Source organism: Mesoplodon mirus, assembly GCF_964341445.2.
Source record: "Mesoplodon mirus genome assembly, chromosome: 11".
NCBI classification, from domain to species: Eukaryota; Metazoa; Chordata; class Mammalia; order Artiodactyla; family Ziphiidae; genus Mesoplodon; species Mesoplodon mirus.
The window spans coordinates 83,432,766-83,460,629 of record NC_138987.1 but is presented as its reverse complement, the minus strand read 5'-3'; the positions used below and the strand labels follow the sequence as shown (position 1 = coordinate 83,460,629).

The 27,864-nt window shown below is 36.6% G+C and overlaps 1 protein-coding gene across 3 annotated transcripts in view; it reads right to left on the bottom strand.

Annotated features, from left to right (window-relative positions):
• The window catches only part of SOX5 (SRY-box transcription factor 5), a 1,015,676-nt gene that overhangs the window by 729,323 nt on the left and 258,489 nt on the right, over nucleotides 1–27,864 (bottom strand). For all 3 annotated transcript variants that reach the window (XM_082635813.1, XM_082635815.1, XM_082635814.1), the window contains one exon: nucleotides 12,460–12,544. The gene's annotated coding sequence lies outside the window, so the exon portion shown is untranslated. The remainder of the gene's footprint in view (nucleotides 1–12,459; nucleotides 12,545–27,864) is intronic.

The window sequence follows — 27,864 nt, the reverse complement described above, 5'->3', positions numbered from 1 at the left end:
CCGCGAGCCATGGCCGCGGAGCCTGTGTGTCCGGAGCCTGTGCTCCACAACGGGAGAGGCCACAGCAGTGAGAGGCCCGCGTACAGCAAAAAAAAAAAAAAAAAAAAAAAAAATTAGAATAAAGAATTTATAGATATGTTTATATAGCAATCTATGTATACAGAAATGCTACTACTAGAAAAACATTTATGGATTACTAATGCAATCTCTATCAAAATTCCAATGGCCATTTTTCACAGAAATAGAAAAAACAATCCTAAAATTTGTATGGAACCACAAACAAACTCAAATAGCCAAAGCAATCATGAGACAGAAAAACAAAGCTGGAGGTATCACACTTCCTGATTTCAAACTAATATAGTACTACAAAGCTATAGTAATCAAAACAGTATGGTACTGGCATAAAATGGAACAGAATCGAGGGCCCAAAAATGGGAAAAAGATAGTCTCTTTATAAATGATGTCAGGAAAACTGGATAACCACGTGCAGGAAAACAAACTTGGACCCCTATCTTACAACCATGCACAAAAATTAACTTGAAATGGATAATAACAGATATGAACCTAAGACCCCAAACTGTAAAACTAGAAGAAAACATAGGAGAAAATCTCCTTGATGTATGGATTACTATACTTATGTTTATAGTTTAAAAAATAGTATGTAGTTTTTCTTAAAATGAAAGTAAGATGTATTTCTTAAAGAAAGGTATCTAATACATGCAATTAAAAAGGTGAAAAATTTTAAAATCAGATGTCATCCTGTAATCTAGCTTTTGAGCATTTTATTATTTTTATTTTAGCATATATTCTGTCAGTATTTTTGTCCTATGCATGATACACACCTCTCTGTGTGTGTGCAGGCACGGACACCCACATATCCATTCAACAAATATTTCTTGATTATTTATGATGGTTCTGGTTTCTCATGTCATTCCAATATTTTTACATGAAATTAATATTCTATCATACACAAACACCACAACATTTTTTAATGCAGAGCCCATTTTTTTAACAAAATCATATTTTTATTTTAAATTTTGTGCTACTACACACATTACGTATATATGTAATATTACATAACTTACTAGAAGCACAAGCATCAACATTAACAAATTTTAACGTCTACTGTGTGAACTCAATCTTTGGTGCAGCAATACAATGGACACTTCTAGCCTCAGTAAATGAGAGGCCTCATCTCACTGCAATCTCTTCAGCACTGGTTATTGTGCATTTTTAATCTTTGCCAATTTGCTAAATGAACTAGGTTCTCACGATTAATTTGCATGTCTCGAATTATTACAAAAAAACATTTTATATGTTTAGTCTCCATCTGATTTCCTTCTTTTAACTAAATATTTAAATTATATCTCTACTTTTCCCTTAATTTGTAAGTAGTTTATATTTTAATTTCATAATTAACATATGAAATTGACAATAGTCAGTTTTAACAAAAATGGCAATTTATTGTATATCATTAAACCCAATATATTGTAAATACATTTCTCAGCTTCTCATTTGTTTGTCAGTTCTATCATTTAAGATGCAAAGATTTTACATTTTTGTGATCAAATCTAGCAAAATTTTTCCTTTGTGATTTCTGCCTTTGGTGTAATGCTGAAAAATAACTTCCAACTCTCCCTCCACTTATATAAATACTCACCAACACTATCTCTTAATACTCTTAGAGTTTCTTTTATTAAGAATTTTAAACTTTAATCCTCCTAGAATTTATATTGACAATGGTATAGAAAATTTAACTTTTGTCTAAATACTTAGAAAAGTGTTCATTCCTTTCACACAGATTTAATATGCCTAAAATGACACTGTATCAAAAAGCTTTACCATATTAAGAGGGAATGAAATTTCCTAATTACAGTTCAAATATCATGTTTATATTATGTCATTTCATTTCATATTATAAAGCACCAATTATTCACTGTAAAGTATGAACTGTTTTCTAACTTCTCTAAAAGATGAATAGATACATGTATCACCAAAGAAAATTAAAAATTATGGTTCCTAATTACTTTAAAAATTAGGAAATACTTATTACATTTTATAAAGAATCTCAGCAGTTCAGCTTCACTAATTTATGCAAAATGTATTTTCATTTACAGAATGTGACTGTGGGCAAGAATTCTTCCGTTGAGAAGATATATAACCTAATTATGCAAAAAGTTCTATGGAGACTGTTTGGGTTCAAGGTTTTTTTCTCAAATTAAATTATTATTGTTAGAACTGCTTCTTTGTTGCTTAGTATTCTAAAGAAAGACACAAAAATAAGCAATTGCCTGCTCACATACATTATTTTAAAGCCTTTTGGTCAACAGTTCATGCATTATTTTATTTGGAAGGAAAAATCCTCTTTATTACAAATAATTGCTGAATAAGAGAACAATGTTCAAGCAGTTGTTATTAAAGGATTAAGACATATTATTATCATCTGACTTTTAAATAAAAGTAATAGAACTCTAATTTTTCTATGATTTTTTAAATGAATCTCTCTCATTATTCTTTATCAATCAAGAAGCTAAGAGCCATAGCCCAAAGGATTTCTACAATACATAAACCATTATTTTCTTCCAGGCTAGTGTTTTAGGTCTCCTTCAAGTGGATCAGCTTTGGCTACTCAAGTAGCAGTATCTCGTTCCGAGACCAGTACAATGGAGCATCTCTACAGTGACTGCATTATGTTACTTAAGCTGATGTACATTTTGAAATGAACTCTGCAATTCAAATTGTGCTAATAAAATTCCCCCAGTGCATTATATGTACATATACTTGAAACACCCAGAAAATAAGCTTAATAACTTTATGTTAAACTATTCAGATGGAGATTAGATATCTGTAGGTAGAGCATAAAGGCAATCAAGCATAATCAGACATTTAAACAAATAATTTTGAGTCGAGAAGAAATTATGAGTATAGTGCTATTATATTTAAATATGCATGGTGTTTTTACTTGTAAGGTTAACTAGAGAAAACTAAGCTGAAAGTATATCGAAAAAGGAGTCTTATTCAAGAGATTGAGGTGCAACAATAAAAGGTGATCTACAATGAGTTATAAATGATTATGAAAGAATGAGATATAGAAATTTTAACTATTCAGGAAATATAAGATCACATAATGAGTTATTAATTAAGAAATGAGGGATTAAAATCAAAGACTGTACTTTCAGGAATGGATTATACCATATGTTAGTAAAGAATTTTGGATTAAGTTATAGAGCATGGACAGTTAGTTGTACAGGTAAGTAGCATCACAAACCCATTATCTGTATTTACTGTGAAATCACTGCCTTCTTTTTCTGTTTTTTTTTTTTTTCTAATAATAACCAGGGTTTTGATTTCAGAGAGTCACTGGATTTTGCCATGGCCTTTCAGTCTGGTTAATTATTATGTGTTCAGAGTAATGCACATTTTTATCCACAGGTGGCAGACCTTTTTAAAATCAACTTCAATCATATTCAGTATTTTGTTTTGGTGGGTTTTTTTTTTTTTTCTTTCTTAAACTGCCACCCACATTAAAATGTAAGAGTGTGCTGCTCGGAGTTCTCATTAATGCTGCACAATTTAGATGATAGATTTGTCAACATAGTGGCTCATTCTCAAAGGCCACTGAACCCTGTTGGGATAAATGCCTTAAAAATTGTATATTGCAGAGTAATCTTTAATTATAAAGAACTCACTTGACAATTTACAATATATTGGGATTATTCTCCTTTTGCAAGCAGCAAAGAGTTTTACTCTCTAGATAAGGTTAACTGAGGAAAAAAAAAAGTGATTGGATTTGACAAATAGTTAAAGCAAAGAGCTTGCTTATTTGCAAGTAAAAGAGAGGTGACCAAAAGGCGTGTACAAATAACAACCACTTAGGTTCACAAATAATTAACTGGCTAAATGGTTAAAGCAAATAATTATAAATGCAGTGACATTTTAAAAGAATGTTAACACAGAAAGAGATAAGCAAAACAAAACTAACTGCCACCAGTGGTATAACTAACCACTATCCTCAATTTACCTCTGTAAAATCTTGAATTTGCAAACCTATGTGAAGTACTTATTTTTGTTGTGTTATTTTTGGTCAGTGCAGTATAAAATCTGACATCCAACTAAGCCTTTTTGTGGGTATTGATAAGTGCAAAGAGTGCTTTAACATGGCAATGCATTTCAATTCATATATAAATAAAATATTTATAATTTTATAGTTCTCAAAACATTTTACTGCTATTCAATCTAATGTCAATTCCTCATAGCCTTTATTACATTTCTTAGAAAAAGAACACCGTAAAGAATAAATGCTTATTTTACTACCCAATTAGTCTTCATTTCCAATGTGGGAAATTCTTTACAAGCATTTTAAATTATTTTACCTAATTTTGAAAGATGTATCAGTTTAATTTACACTATTTGCAACCATATTTCTCCCTCATGGAACATAATACACCCTTAAAGAAATAAATAAAACTTATCATAACTATTTGCTGTACTATTTTAACACTTATTTTGAATATATCTACACAATGTGTACACTTAAGCAAATATAAGAAAGCACACACCCATGTAACCACCAGCAGGGCATTAGTGTCACTCTCCCTTGGGCCAGAAGTGCTCCCTGACCCAAATTCTCCCTCCTTCAGCTCAGCCTCTTTCCTCATTCCTAGACATCAGCACTCTCTGGCACCTATAGTAATGTTTCCTTGCTTTTCTTTATAGTTTTACCATCCATAATGCATCTCTGAAAAACATAAGTGATTGCCTGGAGTCATCCTGCATGTATTCTTATGTCTTTGCTTTTCTCCGCTTAATATCAAGTAGATCACTAAAAGTCTTCCATTTCATTATTTCATTTCATTGTATGACTATTCTACCACTGTCCATAGTGTGGATGACAACTGAATTATTTCCAATTTTTGGCAAATACAAGTATTTCTCCTGTGAACATTCTTGTACATATCTCCTGATACATGGATGTACATATTTTGCTGAGATATATACATATATGCATAGGATTGCTATGCTTAAGTAGGGGCTATAAATTTTAACTTTACTATATCTAAAAGTAGTTGTTCCAATTTCTGTTGTGACCAGCACTGTATGAATGTTGCTGTTGCTCTGCATCCTTGTCATTGCTTTGACCTGCTAGTCATTTTAGTCCCCATTCTGAAGTATGTGTAGGGGGATCTCATTGTGCAATTATTCTGTATTTCCTTGACTATTACTGAGATTAAGCATTTTTTCATATGTTGACATTTGGACATATTATTGGCCATTTGGATTTATTCTTTTGCCCATTTTTCTATTGGTTTGTGTGAAGTTTTACATCGATTTATAGTTTTAAAAAATCTATTCTGGATATCACCTTTGTCAATGATGCTTTGAAAATTTATTCTGCCACTCCATATCCTGTCTTTTCACTCTTTTTATGGTTTTCTTTGATAAAGAATAAAATAATGTAGAACCTAATGTAAATGACGAACTTTTTGGTGATAATGACATGTCAGTTAAAAGTTGTGAAAAATGTACCACTCTTGTGGGGGATGTTGATATTGGGGGAGGCTATGCGTGTGTGTGTGTGTGTGTGTGTGTAGGGAGTGGGGGGAAGTGGTACATGGGAAATCTCTATACCTTCTCCCCATACTGCTGTGAACCTAAAACTGCTCTGAAAAATGAAGTCTATCTTAAAAAATAATGTAGAATGTGTGCTTCTTTAATCTAAGGAATCTGTCTCTACCCCCGGGTCATAAAGTTATTTTCCTAGATTCTTATAGGAGAATCTCTTATGACAGATTATTGTTTTACCTCTTGCACTTAGTTTGTGATCAACTGAAATTGATTTTTGTGTGTGGTGTGAGGTAGGGCTCCAACTTCATTTTTTTTCCATAAAGATTCAGTTTTCCCAATACCATATATTAAAAAGTCTGTTATTTCTCTACTGCTCTGAAGTACAACCTCTATTATAAATAAAATGTCCATATATGCAAGAGTCATTTCTGAGCGCTGTAGCCTCTCTCATTTGTCTACTTGTCTACCCCTGCAGCAATGCTGCACTTTCTGAATTAACAGAGCTTTCATATTAATAGGGCAAGTAATCCTACCCATCCCCCCTTTACAAGTCTCTTGACTCTTCTTGTCCTTTGCATTTTAGAATCAACTTGTCATATTACACACACACACACACACACACACACACACACACACAAACTACCCACACAAGTAACAAAGACAAAACAAGCAGTTGGCATTTTGATTGCGAGTACACTGTACTTATGAATCTACTTGGGGGTAGGGGATATCTCTACAATATTGGATCTTTCAGTACATGAACATGGTGTACCTTATCATTTATTTCATTTAAAAAATATTAAAATATTTCTTAAACTTTCACCATTTTCCTTATAGAGATACTACTCATCACTTATTAATGAATATTAGGCAAAAATTGATGCTGATATATAGAAACACAGCTGATCTGTGTATATTGTATTGTTTGTATCAACCTTAAATGCTCATATTAATTCATATCATCTGCCAAGAATGACAGTTTTTTCTTTTTCAATCCTAATAATTTTATTTATCTTGCTTTATTGTATTGGCTAGGATCTCCAGGAAAAATGTTCAGTAGCAACTATCCTGATGTTGTTTTTGATCATAGAAGGAAACTTCCAACAATTCACTATTTTAATTTATTCTTGCTATAGGTATTTCATGTCACACTAAGGAAGTTCTTCCCTGTTTTTAGTTTTCTAAGAACTTTTAAAAATAAGGAATAAATGATACATTGTATTAAATCCTTTTCTGCATTAATGAAATAATCATGTGATACCTTATTTTAATCTGTATTACATTGGCTGTTTATTTACATGTCAGCAAAACTTGATTTTCTGGAGTAAACAAATTTGCTCATGATTAATGATCCTTTTTTTTTTTTTTTTTTTTTTGTGGTACGCGGGCCTCTCACTGTTGTGGCCTCTCCCGTCGTGGAGCACAGGCTCCGGACGCGTAGGCTCAGCGGCCATGGCTCATGGGCCCAGCTGCTCCACAGCATGTGGGATCTTCCCGGACCGGGGCACGAACCCGCGTCCCCTGCATCCGCAGGCGGACTCTCACCCACTGCGCCACCAGGGAAGCCCAATGATCCTTTATATACATTGCTGAAATCAGTTTGCTAATATTTGGTTGACAGTTTTTCCATTTATATTCATAAGAGGAATTTGCCTGTGAATATGCTTTTTCATACTATTCTTGCCAAGTTTGGTATCAAGATTATATGATCCTTATAAAATAAGTTGGGGAGTATTACCTCTTCTATTTTTTGAAAAAAAAAACTTACATAGGATTAGACTTATGTCTTCCTTAAATTTGCCTGTGAGGCCATCTGGGTCTGGAAATTTTTTGTAGGAAAATTTTTGATTACCAAATTAAATTTCCTTAATGTTTATAGAACTATTCAGGTTCCCTATTCTTTTTGAGTAAATACTGCTAAGTTATATATTTTTTAGGAATATTTTGACCACTGACATATTTTTCTAGGAATCTGACCATTGATCTAACTCTTCATATTTCCCAACATAAACTTGGTAATGTAAAGTTCATGATACTCATTATTAGCTGTTTAATATCTGCACATCTGTTGTGATGTCACTTTGCCATTTCTGATATTGGTTATTTGCCTCTTGTCACTTGCTTTCTTGTTCAGTCTCATCAGAGGATTGGAAAACTTCCTCATCTTTTGCAACAATTTTTGGCTTTCTTGCTTCTCTTCTTCATATGTTTGTTTCTCACTTCATTAATTTTGCACTTTAATTCGCTTCTCACTTTTACTACTTTGAGTTTATCTTGTTGTTGTTTTTGAAATAAATTCTTGGCTTATTAATTTTCACTCTTTCTTTTTTCTAATACATTTAAGGTATAAATTTCCCAGCAAATGCTTCTTATAGGTATTCTATAATTGTTATATGTAAGATGTTCATTTTTATTTAATCTAAAATATTTATAATTACTATTGTGATTTCTTTTTAATTTTGAAACATTTTTCTAGCCATACTTTTGTTATTCATTGGCAGTTTAATTTCACTGCTATGATTCAAATTCTTTGAAATTAGTTGAGACCTAATTTATGACTCAGGATATGGTCAATTTTTGTAACTGTTTCCAGTGTTCTTCAAAATAATGTGAATTTTGGGGCTTCCCTGGTGGCGCAGTGGTTGAGAGTCCGCCTGCCGATGCAGGGGACACGGGTTCGTGCCCCGGTCCGGGAAAATCCCACATGCCGCGGAGCGGCTGGGCCCGTGAACCATGGCCGCTAAGCCTGCGCGTCCGGAGCCTGTGCTCCGCAACGGGAGAGGCCACAACAGTGAGAAGCCCGCGTACCGCAAAAAAAAAAAAAAAAAAAAAAAAAAATGTGAATTTTGCAGTTGTATGCAAGGTTCTATATATGTCTACTAGGTCAAGTTTCTTAATCTTATCTTTCAACTCTACCCCGCTTTACTGATTCTTTTCTATTTTATTCCATTAATTGTTAAGTTAATTTCACTGTCATTGTGGATCGTTTTTCTCTCCTTGCTAGTCTGTCAAATTTTCCTTAATCTATTTTGCGGTTATGTTATTAGGGACATTTAGATTTAATATTATTCTATCTGCCTATTGAATTGAAAATTCAATCAATTTTTTTTTTTTTTTTTTTTTTTTTGCAGTACGCGGGCCTCTCACTGCTGTGGCCTCTCCCGTTGCGGAACACAGGCTCCGGACACGCAGGCTCAGCGGCCATGGCTCATGGGCCTAGCCGCTCCATGGCATGTGGGATCTTCCCAGACCGGGGCACGAACACGTGTCCCCTGCATCGGCAGGCGGACTCTCAACCACTGCGCCACCAGGGAAGCCCTTCAATCAGTTTTAAAGTAACTTTATCTCCAGTAATGGTTTAGGCTTTAAAGTCTATTTTGTTTACTCAGTGTACACCAGTGTCCATGTGGTGTTTGCATAATACAATTTATCCAACTATTTTCCATCATCATTTACATTTTACATGTGTGGAATCAGTGGTTAAGAGATGTACCCAACAGTAGATAGTCCTAAATGGTAGAGTCAGAAATTGACCTAAACAGTGTGTCTCCAAAGTTGATGCCTTTCAACATTATGCTTCTCTTACAGGTTCCAAAGAGTGAAGTCAGCTTAGGTTCGGAGGGAAAAAACACTCTCATTCTAATTTCTGCCAAGAATTTCTCAAAGATTTCTATCTAATTGTGACTTTTCACTTAGCTTCAAGATAAATTCTCACTCCTTTAATATCCTAAGGCAACAAAATACTGTAAAAAATCCTTTAAGAAAGAAAAAAAAACATTCTTAATCCAGAACTGCAGCACTCGACCTCTTTCACTTATACACAAGGAAGAAGTCTTCAAAGTTTTGTTCTTTGCCTTTGAAATCTTCATGATTAACAGTAACATTCACATGCTTGTCAAATGCTACCGAACTGTATCTCAATCTGCCCTAACCTAAAAAAGGTAGCCAGGATGCAATATGATCAAGATTTCTGAGTGGCTGTATGGCTCTACTGAGAAGGAAAGCTTACTGCAACCTAACTTCAGAAAAAGCAGTCAGAAAGGATGAGTGATAAGCTATTTCATCTCTCCTTGGTTATTTGCCTCCTTGAATAGAGACACATATAGTATTTTAAACTGAGGCACTAAGCAACTTATGTAACCTTTTGGAATCCTGTACTTTTTTTTTTTTTGACATCTTTATTGGAGTATAAATGGTGTGTTGTTAGTTTCTGCTGTATAGCAAAGTGAATCAGCTATACATATACATATATCCCCGTATCCCCTCCCTCTTGCAACTCCCTCCCACCCTCCCTATCCCACCCCTCTAGGTGGTCACAAAGCACCGAGCCGATCTCCCTGTGCTATGCGGCTGCTTCCCACTAGCTATCTATTTTACATTTGGTAGTATATATAAGTCCATGCCAATCTCTCACTTCTTCCCAGCTTACCCTTCCCCCTCCCCATGTGAATCCCATACTTTTTACATTTCTATAATTTTAATACTAAGTTATACTTGTTAAAAATGTGTAAACTGTAAAGAAAATTAAAGTTGCTCATGATTCCATAATCCAGAGCTAATAATATTTAATGTATTTACTTTCAGCTATTTTTTCTGCTAACTTTTTATGTATTTGTAATATATATGTCCACTTGAATATGTGTGTGTGCATACATGTATGTGTGTACACACACACATTTGGAGATACACTGTATCTTTAGTGTGGATTCTGACTTGTTTCATTTAACATTGCATCATGCATAATTTCATATGTGTTTCAAAATTGTTTAAATATTTTATTGACTGTATAAGATGAATATATTCAGATTTATCCAACTATTGCTTTATTGCTGAACAATTTAGTCAGTCTCAAAATATTCTGATTATAAACATATGGAAATAATCATATTTACATAAATTTTGTCTCCTTTAATTATTTCATTAAGTTAGATTCTTGGAAGTGAAATTGCCAGATACTGTTAGTTAGGCCCTAAAATCTAGTCTCTTATTCTTCCACAATAATAATTCCCCCAAATTTATCTTCCAGAATAAAAGCTACATCTTCCAAGCTCTTTTTAAGTGTGGCATGGTCATGAAACTATGTTCTAGCCAATGGAACGTAAATGGAAGGGGTATGGACACTTTTCAAAAGATGTCCTTAAAGGGAGAGGGCATGAATCTTCTAGAAATATTTCCTTCCTCTTGCTAGAATACGGACATGATTGCTGGAAGACCAATACTGGATATTCCAAAACACTAGGTAAAAGTCACATTTTCAGAGAAACAGAGCCAAAGATGAAAGATCTGGGTCCCCACTGACTGTGGAACCACCCAATCAGCTCTTAACTGCCTACAGAGACTTCACATAAGAAAATATAAAGTTCTACCTTTTTAAAACAATTTGGATTGCTTGCAACCAAACCTTTTCCAAACTAATAGAGTGAAAATGTTGCATAGAATGCCTTGGAAACATTTAAGGCTCTTAACAGAGATGGTCAAATCACTTTATGGTTGAATAAATATAACTTATTTCCAACATTATTGAAAGCACCCAACTCCCCTCATTCTTGTTACAACATTATTATTCGAAGCTACTTTTTACAAGTTAGATTGTTAAGTGGAGCATAACTTTGCATTTCTTTTACTAGCATTTTGCATTAGAATTGCATGCTTTATTAATTATTTGTTCTTATATCTTGTTATCTTTTAAATTAAAATGTTAGTACCTTTCTTATAATAACAGCTCTATACATGTGATGTTTGCTGTATTTGTTAGAAGTAGTCCCAGTTTTCCATTTGCCTTTTAATTTTATTTATACTTGTGCTTTTTACTTGTAAAACTATAAAACTTTCATATTTGCAATAATTCATGACTTATTCCAGTTCTGTTATCATTAAAAACCATTACAATGCTTTCTTCCACATTACTTTTATTCATTCATCTGTGAATATATAAAGTCTTATTTATAAATATTTTTAAATTTTTTTTTAGGATTTAAAAACAATTCGGTCTTTAAAGATGACAAAAACTACCACTGAATCTAAGGGTTTTCACAAATAAACTTGTATCTTGAAGCTCTAGAAGCGTTAACTCATATGACTTTTAGAGTGGATTAGTAAATAAATAAATTTTAGTTTACTCTGCAAGAATACCACTTTTTCACTATTCTCTTTAGGACTAAACAGAAAGATAATTCGTTTTTCATTTTACTAGTGACAAACCTCTGAACAGTAGGATCCCTTTCCTTCAACCTTTTCTGCTCTCACCCACATAACAGTTAGTCATGGGACAATAAAAGGATTTTCAACTTTAGGTCTGTGGTCAAACTTTGTTCCTATTCCTAAGAGTATAACTTTTAAAGGCATTTCACAAATGCACACATAGATAGATGCCCACTAAATTTTTCTGCCAAGCAAATTGGGAAAATATCTGTTTGGCCTCAGCAAAATTGTATTTTTGTATGTGTTTACAAAAACATACCCTGAAATACTTAATAGCCCATGGAAATTTTTATAAAATGTGAGACCTACTCATTGTGACCCAGAATATTTCTTGTTCAGCAATAATAAAAAAAGTAGCAACAAATGTTTTTAAAAAAACATTTTTCAGTGAAGAAAAAAAGCTTCTGGAACTTTAAGAAATGTGTATCTCATTAAGGAAACGAAAAGAAAAGAAATGTTGCTTTCATCTGCCAGTTTAGAAACATTACCTTCATAATGAGGTTGAAAATTATAATTACAAATACAGTTGTCATCTGAACATAAAAGACTATGTATTATAGCTTTATATGCATATGTCATATACTTTACTTATAAGTTGAAAATAAGAGAAGGCACATGAAACTTCCATTTTTAAAGTAATCAATTTTTTCAAAGGTGTGTATCATGTGTTTTATGAATATATCTTTTTCCTACCCAGTGCAGTGCCAAAATTCTCTGTTCAGGCTTCAGAATCTTATAAGTAGATTCAAACAGGACTCGTGTCATCAGCAAGAGGAATCTAGAAAACATAAAAGTAGACCATTAACAGTGTATTGTTCCTTTTTAGTAAATATATCAAGATATGACTCTTGGGAAACAGGAGATGTCTATGGTTTTCAAAATAAATTTATATACATATAAATTTATATAGATATATAAATATAATAAAGTTATTATTTATTGAAAAAAGGCATTAATTTGACATTATAATACAACCAGAATTGATCTAAAAACATATATATATGTTATGTTACATGCATACATAGATATTTGTTAATCACCACATAAGTTGTTCATTTTGTATAATTTTGATATAAATAACTTGAATATACTTTAGGACAGGCAACATTAAGGTAAATTCTTCTTTCTTGGAATGAGTTATGAAAGATTTTCAGGTGTCCTCATAGCCCTTTCCTTGATTCCATTCAAATATACGACAGCAACAATCAACACAGTAACTGTTTAGTGGGAGTCATCCAACTATCTCTACATTAACATTCCTTGCTATATATCTCTATATATCTCCCAGCCCAGCTTCAAAAATATTGCTCTTGACTTTCAGGAGTGAATAGAACTCTGGCTTTGTTACCAGTTCCTTAGGCTGGACAAAAATGGCCTCTGGCAATCAGCTGAAATTCCCAAGAATCAGACTTTTGAAAGCAGGGAACCAGTACATGGTGGCAGCCAAAGCATTGGTGTCAGCTCAGTCTCTTCACAATCCGTTCATTTTATGAAGAATTGAGTAATTCTTCAGTTTCATTCTTATTATGCCATTCATATTTCACCATTTTGGTCACAAGGTTTATGGTATTAGGGTAGTTTTATTACCATATTGTTATCCACCTGTACCATGATTGGTAGGGGGGATTTCACTTCATTCCAATATCAGATCTTTTGTTAATAAGCACAGAAGTCTAAAAGTCACCACACTGACAGAGAAGATGCCACATTATTTCAACAATTCACTAATTACTCCATTGGAAAGTACTTCAAAATGAGAAAAGTTATTATGAATTTTCAACATCAGAAATTATGCCGCTGCCTGTTTACAATAGCCAAGACATGGAAGCAACCTAAATGTCCATCAACAGAGGAATCAATAAAGAAGATATGGTACATCTATACAATGGAATATTACTCATCCATTAAAAAGAATGAAATAAAGCCATTTGCAGCAATATGGATGGACCTAAAGATTGTCACACTGAGTTAAGTAAGTCAGACAGAGAAAGAGAAATATCATATGATATCACTTATATGCAGAATCTAAAAAGAAATGATACAAATGAACTTATTTACAAAACAGAAACAGATTCACAGACTTAGAGAACCAACTTATGGTTACAGGGAGCAGGGGAGGATTGGGGGAAGAGATAGGGAATTTGGGACTGACATGTACACACTGCTATATCTAAAATGGATAACCAGGGGCTTCCCTGGGGGCGCAGTGGTTGAGAGTCCGTCTGCCGATGCAGGGGACACAGGTTCGTGCCCCGGTCCGGGAAGATCCCACATGCCACGGAGCAGCTGGGCCCGTGAGCCATGGTCGCTGAGCCTGCGTGTCTGGAGCCTGTGCTCCGCAACGGGAGAGGACACAACAGTGAGAAGCCCGCATACCGCAAAAAAAAATAAAAATAAAAATAAAATGGATAACCAACAGGGACCTACTGTATAACACAGGGAAATCTGCTCAATATTATGTAACAACCTAAATGGGAAAAGAATTTGAAAAGAATAGATACATTATATGTATAACTGAATCATTTTGCTGTACACCTGAAATTATCACAACATTGTTAATCAACTATACTCCAATATAAAATTAAAAGTTAAAAAAAAAAAGAAATTATTCTGCTGCAATAAAATAAAGATTGTCTACACATGGTCTGCCAATTCTTTAAAAGACTTGTTTATTTTCATTAAAAATTTTACTAAAAGGTACCCCAAACTTCACTTTTTTCAATTAAGTGAAATGTCACATCTGACCAACTGTAAAGAGACTGCCATGGTAGAATTTACTTAAAATGAAACAGAAAAAATTTGCCATATCCTATATGTAGGCAACATAGAAATACACAGGTGGTAATTTTACCCACAAGAGGGAGCCTGTATTTTTATATTTTTGTCACAGAACTTGAAACACTTGAATTAAAATATGAAATACTAAAAAGTGTTTGTTGATAACCATAATCTTTATGTCAGGTCAAGTTTTAAGCTAATCAGATTTCAGTTGGCACATTTTTCTTCAATCATAACATAACAGTATGTCAGAAGATTGGAATGATAGCTGGAATTTTTTAAAATTTCATACCTATATTGTAATTAGGGTTTTTTTGGATACAATAATGAAGATGTAACTGCCAAAGCAGCCTAAGAGGAAATTCTTTCAGGTGGTAGTAACGTTAGTTGGATGAAATTGACTGGAACTATTATGAATGCTCTACATCCAAATTTAATAGTATAGGAGTGAAATGATATCTTGGTCATCTTCTTGTCAGAAAAGAGGCTTATATACACCAATAATTTTCCATGTATTTATGGAATAGGAAACACCCTACTTTAAAAATTATAGTGGCGGGCTTCCCTGGTGGTGCAGTGGTTGAGAGTCCGCCTGCCGATGCAGGGGACGTGGGTTCGTGCCCCGGTCCGGGAGGATCCCACGTGCTGCAGAGCGGCTGGGCCCGTGAGCCATGGCCTCTGAGCCTGCGCGTCCGGAGCCTGTGCTCCGCAGCGGGGGAGGCCACGACAGTGAGAGGCCCGCATACCGCAAAAAGAAAAAAAAATATATAGTGGCCATTCTCACTAATATTACCTAAGACTTGTCTAAGAAAGGGTATAACTGACATGACACCAGTATGATCTTTCCTTTCTTAGAGTTGAGAAAAAGTTCTTTTTATTTAAATAAAGAAATCTAAGCTTTATTCCTTCATATCCTATAATCTGCCTAAACAGTACCTTAAATTACTAAGACTCTCTAAATAAATATGCTCTGGGTTTTGTAAAAATAAACTGTATTCATCAACTTAAAAACTACCTTATCAAAATAATTTTGGCATATCTTATCAACGGAGAGTGAAATGTTCTATCACATTCAGAGACATAGTAATAATCCAGCTGAAATTTGTTTTGTGATTCCTTGTAAAGTGCAGGGAAGACAGATGATAAATTGTCCCTTTCCCCCAGAGTCCTTAGCTTCTTGACAATATTATATAACAGGGGCAGGGAGCTGAGGAAGAAGGGGTTAATCACTGCTGCTCTTCCTTCTGGAATTCCAACCTACCCATCAAATCATTGTTTTTTCTACCACTAGGGACTGTGAATCTAATGGACCTAAAATCAATACCTTATAAATGACATAAAAAAATATAGTCATTTTTTGGACTAATGTACCCTAGTGTCTGAATCCTATTTACACCCTCTACATTAAAAAGGAACAACAGACCCATTTCTGCCAGTAAAAGGTTACTCAGTCACTCTGGTGACATGCTGAAGAATGCACTGTTGTACTCAAGTGCAGCATGAGGGAAAGACTGGTGGCTGCAAATCCACAATTGCAGAAACTTTAAACCTGGTGCAGTGCACTCCTGTTAGGATACACAATCAGAAAGGAGCATGCAGGTAGCTTCCAAGAGCTTTGCCATGTTCTGAGGGTGGATTTACATGTCTCTGTTTTACTATCTTATTTCATAACTTACATAAAATTTTCAGTGCATCAAATATTACCTTACAATATTGAAAAAACAAACACAACTTCCACTTAATAGTGAATTCTATAATGATTGAAGAAGCTCAATAAAAACCCCTAAAAGACAGAAATGCTCACTAGCATACCAAAGAAATACTAGCCAAATTAATGTAGTATGAGATCACACCACATTAAACCATAGTCACAGGCGAGCTCTGGGGAGACTGAGGGCACTTCATCTCAGTGAAACAACCAAAAAAGATACAATGACTATCTGTCGGTTTTTTGCATATTAAGAAAATATGCTGAGAATTCCTTGGTGGTCCAGTGGTTACGACTCAGCGCTTTCACTGCTGTGGCCCAGGATTCAATCCCTGGTCAGAGAACTAAGATCCCAGCAAGCCGCACGGTGCAGCCAAAAAAAAAAAAAAAAAAGAAAGAAAAAAAGAAAAGAAAAGAAAGGCAAAGAAAATATGCTGATGAGAAGGTTTTATATTTATATAATATTTTTATTAATCCAAAGGACCCACAGACTTACCTCAGAGGCCATTCTTATCACTTTGAAAGTATTATGCTTAGTTTTAAAAAGGAAACCAGTTTACAATCTGTTCCTAACTTCATTCTCAGAGTATCTTCTATCTTTAATATTTTTAAGATATCAAATGTAGAGCAACCCTGTAAAATGCAAAAATACCTGCAATGAAAAGATAAAAGTATGGCTAAAAAAGAAGAAAAAGAAAAAGAAAGCTATAAACTAAAGGAAGACCTATTTTCCTGGAAAAAAATATCATTTGACTCACTTTTTGTTTCAATGGGTACAAACTGAAATAGAGAATAACGAAGAAGGGAGAGCAGCTTTAAAACAGATTTTTCTGAGAGAACTCTAGCAACAGGTCAGTATGAGGTGGTCTGTTCAGTTTTATGGCTTAAAATCCATAGAGTTATTAAAACTACAAAACAAAAAAGAAAAACTGTTGTTCTTTATCCCATTTGCCAACCAGAGTCATTTATCCCCTATTAGATAAAGTATAATAGACTCTACCGAAAGGGTCACTGGCCTTCCATTTAATGATATTGCCAACCCCAATCTGCATTTTCCCGGCAATGTCCCTCAACACAGAATAAATGGCTGATCTCTTCACAATAACAGCTGATTTCTATTTATTAAGCTAAAAAGGTCACCATTTTCTACGGCTGGGCCGCCCTGCACTATTGATAATTTTATGCATAAACAAATGGCAAATTTGTGCCACATAAATATGCATTAGCAATTACTTTTTCCTCGGGTAACGCTCACCGCATGCAAATGCGTACCTCACAGGGCCTGCTAGCTTTTGTTTTAGCTCTTGAACAGTCAAACAAAAGAGCACAATAAACAATTTTAAAATTGCCAATCAATAAGCAATGCAAATGCAAAGGTAAATGGCAAGAAACTTGCTTAGAAACAACTAAACAAAAAGTGAGGGGGGGGAGATGGTGGAAGAATTTTCTTTTTTTTATTATTTCATTTCTTTCCCTTTCATAGTGAAAAGGCTAAAGCCCTCTTGACACAGAACAGCTAGCTAGACTGGTGCTAAAGCAGATGCCAGATGGGGGAAAATAGAAAATACACACATGTTGAATCAACACACACACACATACACATACACACACCCCAAAAAAAGAGGTCTGGGAAAAACTGTGTTCCTATGTGATTTCGAATGCATCACCTATTCAGATTTCTAATTTTTCAATTTCAGAGACTCAAAGAAGTTTTAAACTGGGAGGTGCTACAGAGATACACAGCCGAATCTTAATTCCACTGCACTGGGCCATGTTGCTGTTTTCTAGTATCATCTGCCTCAGACAAAGGAAATATACATGATCAGTCAGTAGGATATTTTTAGGGACATGAGAAAAAGGAGTAAATGAGGAATATACTGAGGAGAAATAAAAAGCATCTCACAAAACATCTACATACCCAGATGTTTAATACCAAAAACCTTTATCTCAGAGCAATTCAAGAATAGTATTGGGCAAAAGGATAGAGAAATATGGGAGCTAACAAGGAAAGAGGGAACAGGGGTGAGAAAGTCTAGGGGAAAAAATGTTGAACATGAAAATGAATGATAGCTCAAGAAAAAGTTGGTATTTTTTAATGAAAAATTAACTTTAATATGAGGGTTTTTTGGTGTACTCTACCATACACTGTTTTAAGATCCATTACCCTAGGATCTTCACAGAAACCTCTACAAGTTGGTACATTTCATAGCACGAGGCACATGGAGGTTAGGAAACTGGACCAGTTAACTTAAAGCTGTGCTAGATCTGAGCTTTGACCCAGTCTGATGCCAGCACCTGCCACTTCACTGACCAGTACTGCCACCCACTCTTGAAAACGCATCCACTTCGACCCGATCGAAAATCTCTTCCTCAATGTGTTGGTGGCTCTGCCTTTGTATAAATAAGTCAAATTGTATTTTAAAAATTTAAATTCAGGACTCATGTCAGTTTTTAAAACTAAGTTATTAAAATACTTTAACTTTTGTAAAATATGCAAATACTAATTTGTATATTAGTACGAAGATACATTAGTACATGTTCACTGAGACCATGCTGTAGTCGTTTGTTGTTTTGTTTTTTTTTGTGCGGTACGCGGGCCTTTCACTGTTGTGGCCTCTCCCGTTGCGGAGCACAGGCTCCAGACGCACAGGCTCAGCGGCCATGGCTCATGGGCCCAGCCGCTCCGCGGCACGTGGGATCTTCCCGGACCGGGGCACGAACCCGTGTCCCCTGCATCGGCAGGCAGACTCTCAACCACTGTGCCACCAGGGAAGCCCCATGCTGTAGTCTTAATGATCATTTGAGAAGAGAAACACACTTTGTGATCCCCATCTTGATCTTAATATAATTAAAGGTTTTACTATTACACAGAGGTCTAGCCAGCATTAACAAGAAAGTAGTAAAGATAAATAAGAGTATTCTTGGCCTAAATGCAAATAGGCAAACCTGAAAATCTAAAACCAGCAGGTAGCTCTGTCCTGTTCAAAGCCAAGATACTCTTGACAGGGGCCTCTCAGAATCCCTAAGTGGATACTAAAAGTCAACCTCATTCTTTAGAGAAGGCTGTGAAATTTCTCCTCGCAATACTTCCCCCTGATAATATCAGTGTTGGGAGATCAGGGCTGTTGCTGGCATATAAAGTGCCTTTGTGTGAATAAGAGAAGATGCCCCTCAGGTGGACAATTCAGAAAATATGCTACCTGCACAACTATATAGGATGGCCCTAGAAGACACTTCATATTTTTCTTGGTTAAAAAAGTGTTATTTCTAGGATTAAACCTCACTTTTTTCAGAGTTAAAGATTTTTGAGAACCAAGTACCCACTTATTATTACAAAATCAGTACAGATGGATTCCAATATTTTATATATTAATTCAAATAATTACAGTTAGCATACTCCCATTTTGCTATGTTTTAATTCTTTTTGGTCTTTGCCGCTAAACATATAAAAACTGGAGTATGTTTTTTCTTTATCAAGTAAATGCACTAAACATGTGCTGAAGAGCATTACTACGTAAGAGCCCAAGTTTTCATTATCATCATTCCTTGCCCAATGCCTCACTCTCTATGCAAGGTAAGGACTTCAAACTAAAACCACGAAGATTCCAACTAATCTGGAGTTTGTCTGAAATTTATCAGTGCTTGTGCAGCCAACTCTGTAGAATGCATGTAAATGGAAGTGCACAAGAAGTGTGCAAAAAACTTGGTGTGTTCTATGGACACTCCAGTATCCAAAGGCTCAGTGTGGCAGAGGCTAGGTCAAATAATTACACTGTGTCCCCAATCCCACTTTGATAGCAACAAAATTAGGTTTAGGCAGAGGGTACCTTTTGAGGGACTGAGAAAGTCATAGAGAGCAACAAGAAATCCCAGCCATGGGCTTCCCTGGTGGCGCAGTGGTTGAGAGTCCGCCTGCCGATGCAGGGGACATGGGTTCGTGTCCCGGTCCGGGAAGATCCCACATGCCGCGGAGCGGCTGAGCCCGTAAGCCATGGCTGCTGAGCCCGCACGTCCGGGGCCTGTGCTCCACAACAGGAGAGGCCACAACAGTGAGAGGCCCGCGTACAGCAACAAAAAAAGAAAAAGAAAAAAGAAATTCCAGCCAGGACTAGAACTTTGTGCAGGAGGAGAGTCACTGCCTCATGTGTCTTGGGTGAGGGTCTGCCAGCCTCTTTGCCTTAGATCCTTCCTTTGATCATCTCCTTCTCTGCTGACCGCTGTGGGCCAAGTTTCCCAGGCCCCCCTGGCAGTCGGCTTTGAGGTGAGTTCAGCTACTGGAAGGAGCCTGGAGCTCAGTGTAAAGTTGTGCGTGGGCGCATGCATGGTGCGGAGGGTGCGTGTGCCCCCGTGCCTCCTATTTCTCTCTCTCTTTCATTTACTTTTCAAAAACATTTAATTACAGACAATTACATATTCCAAATAGAGACTTTAGTAAAACAAACCCTCATCAACCAACTCCAAGGTTCAACACCTATCAACCTTCTGCTGTTTGACTTTCTGCCCTTCTTTCTCTTCTTTACCAGGTGTCTCAGGCAGCAGCTCCATTTTTACCTGGTTCCACCTCCCGCCAGACAGGCCCCCATGGTTCCAGCTTACATCCAGTGCCCCTGGTAACCGTGTCTCGTCCCTTTGCCTCCAGCCTAAGGGCGGCAGTAACTTCTTCCTGCTCCTGACCTCTAGGTTGCTCTTTCGCAATTTATTATTGTCAATGTGTAAGAATTTCCCACTATTACATGCCCCTTTTTAAAATAATCACAGTGAGGGCTTCCCTGGTGGCGCAGTGGTTGAGAGTCCGCTTGCCGATGCAGGGGACATGGGTTCGTGCCCCGGTCCGGGAAGACCCCACATGCCTCGGAGCGGCTGGGCCCGTGAGCCATGGCCGCTGAGCCTGCACGTCCGGAGCCTGTGCTCCGCAACGGGAGAGGTCACAACAGTGAGAGGTCCGTGTACCGCAAAAAAAAAAATAAAATAAAAAAATAAAATAATCACAGTGGTTTCTGTCTTCCTGCTGACTACAAAGAGTGCTTATTTTATTTTATTTTTTACCACCTACTGGCAGAACCATTGTTTATCCTTTATTCATGGTTCCCTTGAAGCAGGTCAAGGCCACCTAAAGTACAAGACCCTTTCAGCAGCATGGACCCCAGCATGCTGGTCCAATATTGTCCACACCTGAAGTAGGGTTCCCGATATATAATATTCACAATGTATTCAGGTACCAGACAATCTATTCTTATTCCAAATATTTTGTCAACTGCTTGTTTATATCCTGTTTTTTATTGACTTGTCTTAATCTATGGGCCAGTGAAGAATCATCAGAGACCTACTACTGCTCCTGGAAATTCTACCCCAGTGCCTAACATTTTGGGAATCTGGCCAGTCTATTTTAAGGAGGTAGCCCAATCTGTCATGAAAATACATTTTTCCAATGGTAGATGGCACAGACTAGTTAACTAAGTTTATGTCTTAGAAAAGACATGTTTAACATGTAGGCACTTGTTTATTCATAACAAAACATGACCTTCTGATGTTAGGAATGCACACACACATACACACACACACACACCATAAAAATGACTGATGTTAGATGGCTCTTACAAAATTACATTTTGAAAAATTATGGGACTATGAATCAAACATATAGATTAAATTCCCTGAAACAGACATGTGCTTAATAATTAATGGGAAAGGATACAAGTAATATTTATGATTTTAGCTTACCCAAAACACTCAAATCATTATGCAGTAATCATATTGCTAGGTGAAGACATACTTATCAAATTGGAACTCTAATCTGTAAGGAAATTTTAAAACATAAAAGGAACTAAAAATTGAAATAATGGACTTAAATCCACACATTGCAACTTTAACCTACTTTCATACAGTATTTTGTTTATAAAAATATTAAGACAAAAAGATCCACTTCAAGGATAGTTCACAAGACTTTGTAATTTTTTTTTTTTTTGATGTGGACCATTTTTAAAGTCTTTATTGAACTTGTTACAGTATTGCTTCTGTTTTAGTTTTTTGGCCACAGGGCATGTGGGATCCCAGCTCTCCGTCCAGGGATCAAACCCACATCCCCCTGCATTGGAAGGTGAAGTCTTAACCACTGTACCACCAGGGAAGTCCCAAGACTTTGTAATTTTTAATGGCAGCAATCACAATGCAAGCAAGGATGAGATGTGGCATTGGAGAGGAGAGAATACAGTTAATAACTGTAGGGTGTCCAAATCAAAGTTAGATATAACCAACGCTCCATGGTAAGGCACTATTTTAAATACGGGTTCCAGAACTGATTTTCATCCAATACATAGGGAACTGGATAAGTATTCAACACCCAGAAAAAGTCAGTAGGGAACACAGTTGGTATGACAACTGTGCTAAAACAGGTACAATTAGGAGGAGAAGATACATTCAACCTGAAAAAGATCAAACTTAAGAGTAAGGGAGGGCACCAAGCATTAAGTTCAATCAGATATCTGAAGGGTTGCCATTTGGAAAAGTATAGACAAGATATATTGTCTCATGCTCCACATGAGAACAAAGTAGTATTTGTTTTTTGTTTTTTTTAAAGATGTTTGAGCATCACATGTTCATCTTTTTACAATATTTATTTATTTATTTATTTGGCTGCACCGAGTCTTTAGTTGCAGCATGTGGGATCTTTGGATGCGGCATCGGGATCTAGTTCCCTGACCAGGGATCAAACCTGGGCCCCCTGCGTTGGGAGCACAGAGTCTTAACCACTGGACCACCAGGGAAGTCCCTCTGTTTTTGTTTTGATGGCAGGGTTATAAGGAGGTAGTAGATTTCAGTGCATTGTGAAAAGCAACTTTCTTTAAAATGAGTTGTCCAGCAACAGGATTTGTTGGAGGGAAGCCCAATGATTTAGAGTTCAAGACAGGGCTTGACAGGTGAATGGGTCACCTTCTGGTTTTGCTACATACTACCCAAGTGATCTTGGACACAGTCACTTAACCTATCTATGCCTCAGTTCTCTCATCCACAAACTCTTCCAAATATATTCTATACTGAAAAGGGGGGCAGAGGTTCAAGCAGGAAAAACTCTCAGAGGTCTGAGAATAGGATTTCTGAATGGAATGTTATATTGGGTCATCCAGCTTTTAAGATCCATTCTAACCTGAGACTGAATTATTCTATTTCTCAAAGTTCAGGCATATATTTTCATATAATTTCAGGCAAGGAAGGCTAGCACCGAATATTTAAAAGGGAGAAAAGTTGCTGGCAATTCTGCATTATTAAAAAGATTTCAGCATGAGATAGAGGAAGGATATTCATTTTTGACCAAAGATAAAGCTATTTAAAAAAATAAAGATTAGGGCTTCCCTGGTGGCGCAGTGGTTGAGAGTCCGCCTGCCGATGCAGGGGACGCAGGAGGATCCCACATGCCGTGGAGCGGCTGGGGCCGTGAGCCATGGCCGCTGAGCCTGCGCGTCCGGAGCCTGTGCTCCGCGGCGGGAGAGGCCACAACAGTGAGAGGCCCGCGTACCGCAAAAAAAATAAAATAAAATAAAATAAAATAAAATAAAATAAAAAATAAAGATTAATCTATTAAATAAAATACACGAAGTATTTTTAGTTAATAAAAAACACATAAGTCAGAAATAGGGTTACTTACATCAGCAATATCCATTTTGAATAAATTTACAATATTAACTTTATTTTCTCCTCTTCAAAGTTTCTAGTTACTCAATTTATAGATACTTCTTGGATACTGAAGAAACATGAACAAAGTACTTATGCTTTTTGAACACTGAGTGCTGCTTCCTTGCTGCTGTCAGCCCAGCCTTTCCACTCCTCCTTCAACCGTGCCTTCTGTCACAGCCACTCGGCACACGGCAACCAAGAACACAAAAAAGTGAGCTAAGCAGGGCTAAAGGGCAGCTTCAAAAGCAGTGATTCTCAAAGCCTTTTTTGTTATGCCCTGGGGTTCCACTAGTTATTTCAAGGAATGCTCTAAAATTTTCAAGAAATTCTTAAAACAAAATCATTCTACTTTTTCTCATTCTAACAATTATAGAGCTCTTTAGACTTTTCAAGGCCTTTTCACTTAAACTATCAGATCTGATCCTCATGGCCATTCTTGAAGGTATGAATGACAGGGGATGATCCCTCTCTTACAGATTAAAAAAAAAAATCAGAAAAATTATGACATGACCCCCAAATCACTAAACTACAAAGCAACAGAAGAAAGGCAAGAACCCAAAACCAGTCTTCTTTCTTCCCCCGCATGCTCTGTAACAGATTACACACAGTACAGAGAGGTCATTTTTCAATCCCTCAAACTATGGAAGCATTAATTTACTTCTGGAGCTGTGAACGTTTACCAGGATTATACTACACTCTCTATTTACCTTCTTATTCACTGATAGATGTTCCCATTTTAAAAAATGGAAATAGCACCGTGGTTCTCAACCAAGGGTGATTTTGCCCCCTAGGGGAACACTTGGCAATGTCTGCAGACATTTTTGATCGTCACGCTGCAGGGGACACTACTGGTAGCTAGTGCGTAGAGGCCAGGGATGCATCTACACTCTTGCAGGACATTCGAGGATAACTCCCCACCACAAAGCATTATCCAGTCCGAAATGTACATAGTGCTGAGGCTGAGAAACCCTACTTTAGCAGTATTTTTCTTTAAGCCATCTGTTTTTGTCTCTTATTTTTGTTACATAATCGCAATAATGCTTTCAGATTATAACATTTCCTGAGTCCTAATGACTGGTTTGGCATTAGGCTATCAGCTCTTGGGTCGTCACTAATTCCACAAAATGCCCTGTGCCTTAATCTCTGCTCTTTGGCAATATGTTGAACAGTGGTTCAAGTGACAGAGGTCACCATGACTGAGATAAATGCATCATAAAATCATTCGTCATGGTATTTATAACACGTTGCTTATAAAAAGGTTGAAAATAAAGCGAAGCAAATGGAGAAAGTCAGAAGCATACATTTCAATAATATGAAATGAAAATGGAAATGTATTTCAGTTAAGGGAGTAACATTTGACTTTCCTGTTATGTACAGCTTACATCAAAAAATCACAACAACGCACATCCAGTCTAAAAAATAAATTTGGTTATCTTTTTATGTGCTAAATTATTTCAATAAGCATTATCATAAGTAATAATATCCTTTTTTGCAGAGAAGGCTGTCACTCTTTGCTCTTGTCCTGTTAGAATCTTCTCTGAAGTAAGGGCTCTCAACTCTGTTTCCTCTGGATAAGGTCCAGGGTACCTTCTCCGGACTTAGTTCCAGTCTTTTTTTTTTTTTTTTTTGCGGTACGTGGGCCTCTCACCGCTGCGGCCTCTCCCGTGGCGGAGCACAGGCCCCGGAGGCGCAGGCCCAGCGGCCATGGCCCACGGGCCCAGCCGCTCCGCGGCATGTGGGATCCTCCCGGACCGGGGCACGAACCCACGTCCCCTGCATTGGCAGGCGGACTCCCAACCACTGCGCCACCAGGGAAGCCCTAGTTCCAGTCTTAATATGAGCCAGACAAAGGCCCTGATTCTGGGGCAGCAAGTTGCCTCAATCATAAAGAAACATCATGGTATCTCCTATGTAGTATTTTGCATCCTTAGTCTTTACCTTTTGGTGTCTTCAGATACGTTAGCACCTGAAGGATGAATAAGGGACTTAAAAACAAACTTTTTAAGTTCACGTATCCCTTTAAGAATCTGAAGAAGGCGACAAACCCACTCGATACAAATTTCCATGTTAAAAGACCATTCTCTAAAGGTATTTTGTATCTCTGTACTTCTCCTGAGGAAAGGCACCAACTAGCTTTCTTCAGAACTACCTTTTCAAGGATATTTTAGAGAGAAAGCCTTAGAAGACAGAGGTAGAGTCTCCCTCCGGAGCATAGGGCAGGTCTGTCTACTGTCCAGTGTAATAGGGATATTGTTTACTTAGTGGCAAAGATTAGGTATGCTTACTGCCTGATACAAAAGAGTCAGGTTTCCTAAGCTCAGATTTTCTCCCCCTGAAGTGTAAACATCACCAGCCTCTGTCTGAATCACTGAATGCGACTTAGGGTTCAGGGAACTGGTACAAATGCTAATACACTGGCTACTACTAATGCTGTGAGTGATAACTGCCCTTTGTCTCTGATCCAGGATTTCCGTGTTCTGCCAACATCTGTGAAACTGTGGCAGGCTAATGTATTAGCTTGCAAATAGGGTAAATATCTCAGACCCTTAACAGTTCTTAACAATGCACACAAACAACATTAAGCATACTCTTGTAACAGATGGCCATTTTGCCCCATACCTAAATTCAGAAGGCTAAAAGGATATGCTTTTATTTCTTAGTCAGTAAACAGAATGAAATGATCATTGTTTCATTAAACTTAAGTTTATTTCAACAAAAATGTATTTGGCTAATATAATAATACTGATAGCATTAATTGAGTGCTTTCTATATGCCAGGCACTTTGTTAGGAGCTTAACAAATATTACTTATTAGTTTATTCTGACACTGGTAAGGCAGCCACTATTATCCTCATTCTACAGGAGGAAACAAAGACCTACGCAAATTAAGTAACTTGGCCAAGGCGACATAACCAGTTGGTGTCGGAGCCAAGATCTGGTTTCAGAGATAGATAGAATGTGAACTTGGTTAATCAACTTTCTTTTATGTGTTCCACTCTGAGCCACATACTCGTGGTACAAAGGTATGGTCCCTGGCCCTGAGGGACCCATGCTTTAAAGAGGGAGAGAAAGTAATAAATAGATAACTTCAACAGAATGCCATACGGGCTTTGATGCACAGGGAAGGGACCCAGCCACCCCTGGGAGTCAGCAGTAACTTTCCAAACAAAAGGATGACTGAAATGAATCTTGAAGGATGATCAGGGGTAGGCCAGGTGAAGAAACAGGGGTAATACGTTTCCTGATTTTTACATGGGAGGAAATGGAAGCCCAAACACAAGGCTAAAGTCACACAGCTGCTTTGAAAAAACAGGGTGGCAGCTCGACAGCTAATGAACTTTTATTATCCCCTGCTGTCCTCAAAGATTATTCCTCATTTTTTATCAGGCAATAGGCAATGCTACTATTATCTCTTATTTACACATTTATTATTCTTCTTTTATTATTTTTTAAAAATCTGAAGTCATTAAGCATTGGGCATTCAGGCACATAATACATAAAAATAGTGTCACAAGAGTATCTCTTTGCTAAGATGGACACGGCACATCACAAAGTATTTAAAGGGTTAATAAATCACTTGGAAATTTAAATGTCATTTTCTGTTAGAGTTTATTGAAAGACTTATCATGATTATAGACAAAGTTCCAACAAGGTCAACACCAATGTTCCAAAGGCATGAGCAGGTAAGCTAAAGAGAGATCAAATAAATTGTTTAAATGTTACAGCATAGGTAGTTCTCACGAATGTCTCTGCAACCAGTCTAACTTCCATTAACATAGTTAGAAATTCTCTGATATGAAGAAAATTACTATAACTTCAGATATTCCTCTAAGGAGCTATTGCTGTAGAATAGAAATGAAGAGATGTAGATAAATGTGCTAATGTTCAGCTTACTCACATAAAGAGTGCATATAGGAACTGAAAACAAAAGAAATTCAAGAA